Here is a 12,149-nt window from a genome sequence, read left to right as displayed (position 1 = left end):
GTATTTATGATCAAAACACCTATATAAGTTACTCTATATATGCCACAGTAGCCAGAACAATATAATGAATAGGCCAAGAATGAGGTACAAGTGGAGAAGAAAGAGGAAAACAGGAGTGAAAGTGCGATGTCAGCATACCCACCGGATCCTACGTGAACCGGCACCAGACTGGCACCCTTGCATGATCTCACGCATTACGCAGACCCCTCTGCTTCTTTGGATTGTTTTTAATGGTTTTGTACGGGACAAGTCCCAAATAAATACTGTTTACACTCTATGGACATTTATTGCGGATATCCGTTATTTGCTATATGGATGGCTATTCAAGGGTATCATGTTTGTTAAATCATCTACGGCGTCATATATGTTACTGTGGCTCTTTTTTGTTGGTGGGAATTTGAAACCTTGTCAAAGGGCTCAAATCACACAGGAAACAGCTTTACCAGTTGGCCATCCAGCAGATCTAGTCATAAAACATGCAAAGTAACTTCAATCTCATCTCACTAAAATTATAAATGTGGAAGTATAGATGTTTGGATGTTTATTACTCAATCACGCAACAATGGCTGAACGGATTTGAATTAAATTTGGCACATAGTACATTACCTGGAATAACATATAGGATACTTTTTATCCCCATAAACAAAAAGTGTGTGGAGACATATACAAATTTAACTGGGAAAATGTAAACTACAGCCATTCTTACACTGTTAATGGTAGTGTGTTCTCAAACATTGCACAGTTGGTCACTTTGTGACTGTGATCAATATTCAGAAAAGTGGGTGTAGCCTACAAAAGCCAATCAAAATTCACCTATTAATTTTCAAGGGGAATATTTAATTGCTGCCATTCTTGCACTGTTAATGGCACAAGCCTCAAAACTGGTACAGTTGGTCATTGGGTGACTGGGGTTCAAATTCAGAAAAGGGGATGGAGACACAAACAGCCAATCAGATTTGTTTCATTTCAATTAAAATTATTGATGCCAAAGACTGCAAAGCTCACAAACTTGGTAATTGAGTAATTGTGTGTTAGGGTTAGAAAAAGTGGGTGCAGCCAACACCAGCCAAATACATACCCGGGCAATGCCGGGTCATCAGTGGGCTGAGACAAATACAAATTTCACTGGGAAATTTGTAAACTGCAGCCATTCTTATGCTATTTATGGTAGGGTTCTCAAACTTTGCAGTTGGTCACTGGGTGACTGGGATTAATATTCAGAAAAGTGGATGGAGTGTACAAAATCCAATAAAAATCCACTTATTGATTTTCAAGGGGAATATGTAATTGCTGCCATTCTTGCACTGTTAATGGCACAAGCCTCAAACCTGGTACAGTTGCTCATTGGGTGACTGGGGTTCAAATTCAGATAAGGGGGTGGAGCAACAAACAGCCAATCAGATTTGTTTCATTTCAATGTAAAATATTGCTAAATGATGCTAAAGACTGCAAAGCTTACAAACTTGGTCATTGAGTAATTGAGAAAAAGTGGAAGGAGCCAACACCAGCCAAATACGTACCCGGGCAATGCCGGGTCGTCAGCCAGTTAAAAATAAGTGGTAAAAATTACATTTACTGTAACATAAATCTCATATAACATTATCCAAAAACAGCATATTAAATTACTGCAATTACAAGGAATGAATCCACTTAAGGACCACGTGATTTTCTTCTGATCGGTGCTGCGTGGACTCTCCAGCCCGCAGCACCGATCAGGAAATAGCCAGGGCGATCAGTCTTCCCCCCTTTTTTCCCCACTAGGGGGATGTCCTGCGGGGGGGGGGGGGGTCTGATCGCCGCCGGCTGCCCGCACTTTCCGGGGGGGGCTCTTCAAAGCCCCCCTCCGCAGCGCTTTCCGCCCTCCCCGGCTTTCCCTCCCTCTCCCTTACCCTGTGAGCGGCGCAGGACGGAGTTCCGTCCTGCGCCGGATAGGATAGGCTTCTGCCTATCAGATGCCAGCGATCCCCGGCCAATCAGAGGCCGGGGATCGCCGATCTACGTCGCGGCGCTGCTGCGCAGCAGCGCCGTGTGATGTAAACAGCGGGGATTTCTTCCCCGGATGTTTACATTATGCGTGCGAGCCGCGATCGGCGGCTCGCACACTGTTCATGGAGACAGTCTCCGTGAACTAGCATGGAAAGGCCGTTTCCATGCTATACCACTAACGACCCGCCGACGCCTATGGGCGTTAGGCGGTCGTTAAGTGGTAACTCATTTCATGCAACATAGTGCCAAGCATACAAAAATCTTCACTCCAGTCGCTGTGGATTTATCCCTCCAGAAAACTCAGCTTGAGATTATTTATTATGCTTCGATTGATGTGATTTCTCAAACACATCTTTATTTCTTTTGAGAGCAAAAAAAGACCTCATTTAGCTGTACTCTTCAATCTAACCAGTCGAATTGCAGCTTAGTTTTGCTAAATTTGAAAGAGACTCTCTTGAGTTCAGATGTTGTTGCTATTTTTAGCAGTATATGCTTTAGATTAGACGCACTGTAGTGATGTAGAATTTATTCAGGATAACCACTTTTATGTTACTGTTTCTGGTTTCAGCATCAGAAACACTTGCTATTTCTATTTATTACTATGTGTTGGTATGTAGCGAAATCCTACCATTGATTTCATAGCTTAGGCTATTTAAATATGCAGAATTCTCATCCTTGTAGCAAAGCACTGGTAGATTCCAGCGATTTGGGAATGGTTTGCGGAAATAGAGTGGGTTTGGAAAATGGAGGATCTAACAAGTTATGTGCATGGAAATAAGGAAAGCCATGAGGAGAGATGGAGGTGTTGGCAGGAATTTAAAACCTCAAGGGAATATGAGAAAGAAAGAAGGAAGGCAGAACTGGGACCCCCTGACACAGTAAAACAGTATTAAAGATAACTGAGTGGTAAGTTAAAATAGACTAGATCGACCCTAGAGCGAGTGGGAGTATTAGAGATGGAGGCATGGTAAGGAGTGAATGGGTTTTTACATGAAAGAGGGGATGGGTTCCTCCTTTTTGTGAACATTTTTTTCCCCTTAATAGCAGCAAATAAGGATTAATTATCTATGGAAGGGATTAATATGCAACAGAAGTATATATGCAGCATAAGTCTTGAAGATTTATAAAAAGTTTAAGAGAAAAAGGAGATGTATTAAAAGGAGTTAATATATGTAGTAGTATAATTCCCTTCCACAATTTGTGAATGCTGTATTTGTATGTCTCTTATTTGATGGATAAATGTATTTGTGTACCTTGGAAAAAGTGATATTGAAAATAAAGATAATTTTAAAAAATAAATAAATATGCAGAATTCTCCTTCAGAGCATTCTAGCAGACCAGGTGTATTTTGTACTGGCTTTATAACTCTCAGTATGCACCAAACAGCACTAAATGTCCCCACCTGTAATACATTACAGAATGTAAATCAGGGTGAGGAAAGATTTTACAATGGTCAAACCGTGACTAAATTATAAAGTAGTAATGAAAAAAACACAATTTAACCACTTCCCAAACACAGTTTTTTTTCCCCTTAAAGAGAACCTGAGGCAGAATGAAGATTAAAAAAACAAAAACATACTACCTACTCCACACTGCCTCACAGATGCACCTGCGCTGCTCTCCGTGGCTCCGTTCATCCTCCGCAGCCGGCAGGGCTGGTTCTCTCATGAAGCAAGGTGAAACACTTGCATCAGGTGCAGAAATTACAGGGGCAGCATGTTGGTACTTTTTGTTTACACTTAAAGCATGTAGTCGGCAGAGAAAGAGGATAAGCGAGAGGAGAGTGAGCGAGGTTAATAGGTCATTATTGGGGGAGAAGCAGATTGTTGTGCTGTGTGAGGAGTCTGACAGTGAGTGAGTAGGGGGACGCAGGAGAGCAAATAGTGTTTCATTTGACTTACACAGCAAAAGGGAGGACGTGGCACTGCTGTCCTGATTGAGGAGGAATGGAAGATAAATGACTGGTTGAGGGTCAGCAGTTTTGTTTTTCACAGACTCACAGCCAGCGTGTTATTGTGCATCCTCACAAGTTTTCCTCAGGCAGCAAAAAGTCTAGAACTGGCTCTTGCAACCGGTGTAACGTCCTATTACCAGTGGAGGAAATCCAAGATGGCTGTCTGTGACCCAGAAGTACTTCTTGGGTCACAGCTTTGTTTGCTGATTGGAGGGTGCTGGTGAGGAGTGAGGTGACGGGAATGGGGGGTAAGCGAGGCAATGGAGGAAGCAGGATGAGCAGGTGATTGATGGCTGGAAAGGGGAAAAGGAGGCTAGTGACAATCAGATTATTGCTAGCCTGTCGCTAGCTTTCAGAGCAGACAGCAGAGCCCAGGGGGGTGGACTAACAGCGGCACCAGAAGGACACAGAGGCATGTCATTGTTGGCACTATATTTTATCTGGAAATTAAGGTGCATTTTTTGCGCTTTGTGTTTTTGGTTTTTTTTTGCGATCCCTTATTTGCAAAATTAACAGTAATATACCCTCATGACATACATATTAAAAGTCCATAGGGTGTGTGTGTGTGCATATATATATATATATATATATATATATATATATATATCTATATACTGTATATAGTTTTATTTATTTTAAATGGTGTCATTTTTTTAATTATTTTTTTTATTAGTTTTTTATTTTGGTAACCATAGGGTAGGGGTGTAAGCGGTTACAATTGTATAAAAATGTATTAATGTAAATGTATTTCTGTATGTGAAGTGTTTAGGTGCATTTTCCTTTCTGGCCACAAGATGGTACTACACTGAACTTCGGTGTGCTCATAAGAACACAAGGAAATACTGTTTATGTATAGTTTACGTCGGAATTTAGTGAATGAAAAGCTGCGTCCTGCAGACACGGCTTTTCATTTTCTGCGGGCACTGTGATCGGGTCTAAGAACAAGCAGGTTCTCATTCCCTGATCACCGAGAAGCGAAATGGCGGCAGATCGACTGCGATCAGTGGCATAGCTAGAGATCATGGGGCCCCAAAGCAAAACTTTCATTGGGCCCTCAGATGTAGGCACTCTTAATGCCACCTGGCCCTACCCAATGAAAAAGAGTTATTTTGTCAATTTCCATTCTCAGGCGATCAACACTGCAAATAGTTCATGGACACTGACACAAAGTCAGAGGGTGGAAAAACACAAGAAAGTTAATGGTGAATACATTAAGTATCACATGGGTCCCCTGCGCTTCAGGGCCCCATGGCTATTGCTATGCCCCTGTCTGCGATGCAGTGATCTGGCACGGTGAGGTAAACAATCCAGGTACGTACATTTATGCCCCTGGTCATGAAGCGATGTGCACGGGGGCATAAATATGTGATGCGGCGGTCAGGAAATTGTAAATTTATTACGTTCTTTTCAGTACAGTTTCTCTTTAAAATTGTATGTTTGTATGACTGGCTTTTAATCACTTCTGATGCAGCTGCCCACTAGTGTTTTGTACTGCCATTGTTTTAAACATGACTGCTGTTTTCGGAATAATGATCAAAAATAATTTTACCAAGGTCTTAAGCTGTCGAACGTTAAAAAAGGGGCACTGGGAAAAAAGGGCGCGGGGTTTTAAACTATAAGCATGGATAACGTTTAAAAATATATCGTACTATATTTCGTTTAAAAATAATGTTTTATAAAGTTATTAATCATTAAATAATGTGCATGGAATCGGCAATTGTGAAAACGTTAATCTTCCGTTTAAAAAGTGAAATGTATAATAACGTTTACAAAAAAATTAGTAAGTAACCCTCCCTGTAACTACCCCTAACCCCTAGACCCCCCTGGTGGTGCCTAAACCTAAGAGCCCCCTGGTGGTGCCTAAACCTAAGAGCCCCCTGGTGGTGCCTAAACCTAAGACCCCCCTGGTGGTGCCTAAACCTAAGACCTAAGGTGGTGCCTAAACCTAATGCTGGATACACACCATGAGTTTCCACGTCGAATGCGTCCGTCGATACGCGTCGATTCGATTATTTCCGAGCATTTCCGAACGAATTTCGATGATTTTTAGGTCGATTGCCATGTAAAGTATGGCAAATCGACCATCGAATCTTGAATCGGACATGTCGGAAATAATCGAATCGACGCGTATCGACGGACACATCGAACGCGGAGACCCTCCTTAGTGATCACTGTATTGTGTGTAGAATAATGTTTTAGAAACAGTAAGGGATAAAATATATTACAATTTACGTTACGTACTGATTGCTTTATTTTGTGAATAATAATGTTTTACAAACCGTAAGGGATAACATTTAAAATAATGTTTTAATGAAATAGGAAACGTAAATCATCACAAGCAGTTATAAAACATTAAAAAATCTTCAGGCGCCGTTGGAAAACGTTATTATTCTCGGGCGCCCTTTTTTCCTGTTCCGCACCCAGTAAACGATATTTATTATGGGAGTGAATGGCGGTGCCCGTTTTGTCCACTAGCCACCTGCGCCCTTTTTTACTGTTTCCCTTAAGCTGGCCATACACTGGCCCGATTTGCCGCCGTTCGACAGCAGATTCGATCACTGGGATCAAATCTGCTGCCAATCGTTCGCTCTAAACGCACCCGCCGATCCGATTTCCTCCCGAAATCGGATTGGTCCGTCGATCGCGCTGTGCGGGAAATTACCGTCGATCACCCGCAGGTAGGGAGCGCGTCGCTAGCGGCGGCCGATCCGATACAGGTATACATTACCTGACGCTGGCTCCCGGGCATCTCCTCCGCGCTGCACCGCTCTGTTCCTGCTCCATCCCAGCGTACATTAACTTCCTGTGTCACTCCAATGACCAGGAAGTTCAAATAGAGGGCGCTCTATTTGAATTTCCTGGTCACGGAGTGACGCGGTGCGGGATGCTGAAATGCAGTGCAGCGCGGAGAAGAGGACCCGGAGCCAGCTTCAGGTAATGTAAACGGGGGAGGGGGGGGGGGGACAGACGGCAGGAGCAGCTCAACAGATTGTGATCGGTTTCAGGCTGAAATCGATTCACAATCTGTTTACAGTAAAGGCAGCCATACGATCCCTCTCTGATCAGATTCGATCAGATAGGGATCTGTCAGTTGGTCGATCTAATGGCAAATCGACCAGTGTATGGCTACCTTTAAGCTTTGGCACTGTAAACGGTGAAAGATGGAAATGACTAGAAAACACAAAGAAGACCCACCCTGTTTGTATTTTGAGATAACATCCTGTCTAATGCTCCTTTATCTGGAAGTAATAAACCACTATAATCTGATCTGTCATCTCTGAGACTGACGTGTGCCGCGTGTGCGCCAATCAGACAGGCTATATATAAACACAGATGTTTAACCCTTTCTGTACTACCAGCACACCAGGAAGTAACGTAACTACACTGCAGAAGGAGCTCTACAAGCTGTAACTAGGTCCGCTTTAACAACTGTTCCTATAAAATTTGGCACAGAGAAGGATGGTCCTTGTTATGTACCCTTTAGTAAAGCTAGGTTGTACACATTTCAGGGTTTATTTAAGCTGAAGCAATTGTACCAGACCATTTTGGCGGATGCGTGTGTAAATGTACTTCACTGTGGATGTTCTTCCCTGTAGTGATAGGTCATATTGCGGTCTCTTTCCTGATGAAGGAACAGATATGGGTCAATAACATTGTGTGCTTCATCTGCCTATAAAACACATTATTACAGGCAGTGGTGTGCTTAGCTCATATTCCTGTCTCCCAATTCCTTTTGTTCCTGCAGGAAATTCAAAGGAAGCTACCACAGAGTAGTGCCATGCATGGTGATGAGAGTGGAGATGCTGCTGGATACCAGTGCACAGATGCAGTGTACTAAACTCCCTAATCCAACCAGCTGAATACACACTGAAATGAATGACCCAGCTAGGCCATCACTTCCTGGCACACATTGCAGACAGCTGATAGCGGAGGCGTAACTAGACTTAATTGGGCCCCGCTAGAAAAATGATAACATGGGGCCTCCTTGGTCCCCAAAACCCATGTGGGTCACCTGATCAGGAGTCGGCAAATGACAGTAAAGAGTGTTCTGCTGTAAAGCAGCGTCTGGAAGCAGGAAAAAATTACTCTTGCTCTGGCACACCGTTTTAGTGAGCGAATAGGGAGATGTTTTTTGCTAATTGGCTGCACATACGGTAGGGGAGAGGGAGGAGGAGGGGTCCCCAAAGCCTCTGGGCCCCCCTGCAATGGCAGGGGTCGCAGGGGTGATTGTTACGCCCATGGCTGATAGGCAGTTTTGAATGTCCACCTCTCTTCTGTGCTTACTTTATAACTTATTTTTGTCCCCTTGACTTTCACCTGGCAGTAATTCCCTTAAAGGGAACCTGAAGCGAGTAAAATTATTTAAAATAAACACATGACTGTGACGTACGAGTTCACCGGCGGATTGCGCCTTCCGCACAATCATACAAAAATGTGCACAAAATATGATCTGGAGTACCCCTTTAAATTCATTAGCCTGCTTTTAGAAAATGAGTGTTCTTCCATCCCACAACCCCTGCACTTGGGGGGGGGGGGGGGGGGGGGGATGTGAGTATTTGTTTGTACTTAGTGAAAGAAGCCATTTACCCCTAAACCAGAGCATTCACATAGCTCACAGATCTCTCTAACCCTCCTGGAGGTTCAATTTTTATGCCAAATAGGCAGAAATCCTTTTTCTTTTTTTAATTTTTTTTTGTGTCATGTAAAGCTACCAGAGTGGTAGCTACATGAAACACCACTAGAGGGCGCATGTGTCCCTCTAGTGCGATCGTCGTCGGCATCAATAGCAAACAGGGGAACGCGTATATAACGCATTCCCCTGTTTGGCTTCTCCTGTCGCCATGGCGACGATCGGAATGACGTCATGGACGTCAGCCGATGTCCTGACGTCAGACGCCTCCGATCCAGCCCATAGCGCTGCCTGGAACTCATTGGTCTGGGCAGCGCAGGGCTCTGGCGGGGGGGGGGGGGGGGGGGTATCTGGACAAGAAAACATTCTGCATGTCCAAGCCAGCCACACATTACAGGAAATGGTGTGGTGTTTATTCTGCCCTAGCAGTGGGGACCATACACCAGTGGCAGGGTCACTGGTTCCTACTTCAAAGATTATACTAGCTAGGCCAGAACAGACCCCTCATAAAATCATTAGGTGGCCACATTCCTGCACGTAGCTGGCCAGAGTAGAGAAATGACTTTTAGTTCCCCTTGATATGAATGATTAATTTAGTAAAATTTCTGAATGACTATTCTGTTTTCTGTTTTCAAAATTAGCAGACAATTATTAAAAATGATTTGTGTGTTGTGGGACCACTCAGCATGGCCCTACCACCTTCTGAAATCAAGCAACAGTGTGCTCCGCCTTGGAATACTACAAGTCACCCATGTTTGGTATCTATGTGACCCAGAGAACGCCAGAGGCGTGCTCGTGCCACTCCCTGCGGGTTACGGTCGGCTGGCGCCGAATTATGACCGTTCCACTTATTGCATGTTCTTATTGCTTGTCATGATAAAGGGCGGTAGAAGGCACACCCCACCAGCTCTTTTTACAATTCCGTCCTCTGGCAGAGGAAGAGTTAAAACTACACTGCTGGACACAGGAGAGAGTCTTTTCTCCAGGCATTCATACCATCAAAGGATTGGCATTTCATTCTATCAAAGGACTTCTATCCATTCCACAGAACTTTCCAGAACTTGACTTTATATCTTCTATTGGACTTATCGCAAAGGACACAGTGGGCTCGATTCACAAAGCGGTGCAAAGTGTTTGCACGCGAGTGAAAACCCCTTTATCACGCCTAAACTCAGTTTAGGCATGATAAGAAGAAACTCGCGCGAATTTTCTGCGCGCAAAGTTTTGCGCGCGCGCAGCACCCGGCACTTCGCGCGAAGCTCCCATTAAGCCCTATGGGACTTCGCGCGAGTTAGAGCACAAAGCGGTGATAACTTTGCTAGTGCAAAGGTTATCACGCCTAAAGTCTTTTAGGCGTGATAACTGAGTTATCACCGCTTTGTGAATCGAGCCCAGTAACTTGACAAATTGCTCAGACTATCAATAGCTATTTTCCCATTTAATCTTTATTATTTCTGTATCGATTTGTTTCATTTGCTATATTTTTGTTCTGCATTATTTCTTTAAATAAATGATTAAAAATCGTTCGTCTAAATGCTGTTCTGAAAATCTCCGTAAAAGGATTCATTTCTCCGTAGAGACGTTACCATAACTGTTTTGATAAATATCGTTAGTTTTGCTATCTCTAGAAAGGTTGTCAAAATAACCCTTTTTCCCACAGGATTTAGCTAGAGTTAAACTTAGCGCATTTGCAGCTTTATTGTGGATTGGTGGCAGTGACTTGGTCTCTATATGAGAGCCCAGATTGTATTGATTGTATATACAATCGAAATTGGACTGTGTGTGGACTCACCAACCAATCCAAAAGGTTACTTTGCCTGCAGTGCTGACTGCCTTCAGGATTCCACAGTAGGCTTAATATTCCCAGTAAGGACTCAACCCTCAACGAATACTTATCCAGTAACGTTTATTGCATCCAATATGCAGTAGTACAGAGCATACTAGCCAGCACGACGTTTCGGGCAGTTGCCCTTTTTAAAGTGCTAAGGCTACTGACATTATAACAACACATATATAGACATTCAACATCACGCCCCCCCAGGTTAATAAGGGGGCAGGTCCCTTCTTAATTCGTTACTTAACCCTTCTCAGGGAATAAAGAGCAGCACAACTATTATAGGAAGCATCTGAGACTAAAGCCCTCGTTCAGGCCACCGGGTGACTGAGTCCCCAGCCTGTCCATCCAGCAGGCTTCACGTCTCAAGAGGGTATTCCTTAGATTCCTCCCCTCCTGTGTTTGTGCCACCTCCAATATCTGCCTTCAGGATTCCCTCAGGGTCTGAGGCTTTATGGTGAACTGCAGCAAAGGGAACAGGAATTGGTGGGTGAATGCGCATATGTCACATTGATGTAGCTGCAAATTAATATTACATACTAAACTCACCGTCAGTTCCTCTCAGAAGCTCATCATATTCTTCTTACAGTGATCCCTTCCAGTTCTTTCAATATTTTGTCAGAACTGAAGTATATCAGTTGCTGTCAGTTATATATCAGCAGCTGTCAGTTACCAATGAATGTGCAAGGTAATGTCCCTTTTTCTCTATGGCTCAAGTGGGTGATATTACAGTTTAACAGTGTGCTGACCAGGAAGCTGTTAGGGGGTAATGGCCATTTTTAAAATGGAGGACAAATTCCAATTGATCACGGTGGACAAATGGGACACAGGAGTGGAGAAAGAGATTGAGTAGTAGATTACACAGGAGGTAAGTATGACCTGTGTGGTTATTTTGACTTTTTATTTTCAGTTCAGGTTCTCTTTAAGGCAGATAGCTAGTTCTTTTATGTGTCCCTACGCTTCCCCCTTTGGCCATTAGTCTTCATCCCTGCTCTCTACCCACTGATCCTAAATACCATACAGCCCTTTCTTTCTTCCAATCCCTGGCTTGAAGTGTATCTTCTTTATTGTAAAGCCTTGTACATAGGTACGAGGCATGTCAGGGATCTGCATCCGATTTCTCTGGCAAAATTGCACAGTTGAGTTTGGTGTACACACACTGGATTGTCGGCAGATGCAGTCGCTATTGGCTGCCTCGGCCAAGTTTCATCTTGTGTGTGTATGGGGCTTATAGATTTGTATACAGGTATGACAGGTGTTGCAGAGCTGACAATCTTTGGCCTAATATACTGTAATTACAAATATAGCAGTACAACACAAAGCTATGATGATAAACTGTAAAGCTATAGACAAGGAGCACTAGTACTCTGTGCTTGGTCTTTTGAATTGTAATTGCAAATGTAGTAGAATTTACCCTACAGCACAAAATAATGATGAACAGTAAATATTTCTATTGTTTATACTATGTAGATATGATAAAGTTGCAAATACAGTAGAATCAGTCCCAAAGTGCAAAACATTGATGATGAACAGTAAAATCAGTTACAGCTATCATGTGCAGACATGTGACATTGCTGCTTATTGCAGGGCCTTCTCTGCCCCACCCCCTTCCTTACTAAACATATCAATCTTCACAGGACAGCACTAATCTATCTATATCAACATGCAACTAATGCTAGCGGCTACAGCATGGCTTCTGATCAGCTGCCATGGAGACCCAGGGCGTTATGGGACAGCTCACCAAA

General features: G+C 43.4%; 1 protein-coding gene across 3 annotated transcripts in view; it reads left to right on the top strand.

The window, feature by feature from the left end:
• Positions 1–12,149, top strand: part of CDH23 (cadherin related 23) — a 1,682,716-nt gene that overhangs the window by 1,326,648 nt on the left and 343,919 nt on the right. Inside the window, exon 1 of one of the 3 annotated variants that reach the window (XM_068258228.1) lies at positions 11,243–11,272. The exons of the other annotated variants lie outside the window; for them this stretch is intronic. The gene's annotated coding sequence lies outside the window, so the exon portion shown is untranslated. Of the gene's footprint in view, positions 1–11,242; positions 11,273–12,149 lie in introns of those variants that run through there. 3 annotated transcript variants of the gene reach the window in all.

Source organism: Hyperolius riggenbachi, chromosome 10 (assembly GCF_040937935.1).
Source record: "Hyperolius riggenbachi isolate aHypRig1 chromosome 10, aHypRig1.pri, whole genome shotgun sequence".
Classification (NCBI taxonomy): domain Eukaryota; kingdom Metazoa; phylum Chordata; class Amphibia; order Anura; family Hyperoliidae; genus Hyperolius; species Hyperolius riggenbachi.
The sequence above is the reverse complement of the archived record's forward strand: the minus strand, read 5'-3'. Positions and strand labels throughout refer to the sequence as shown.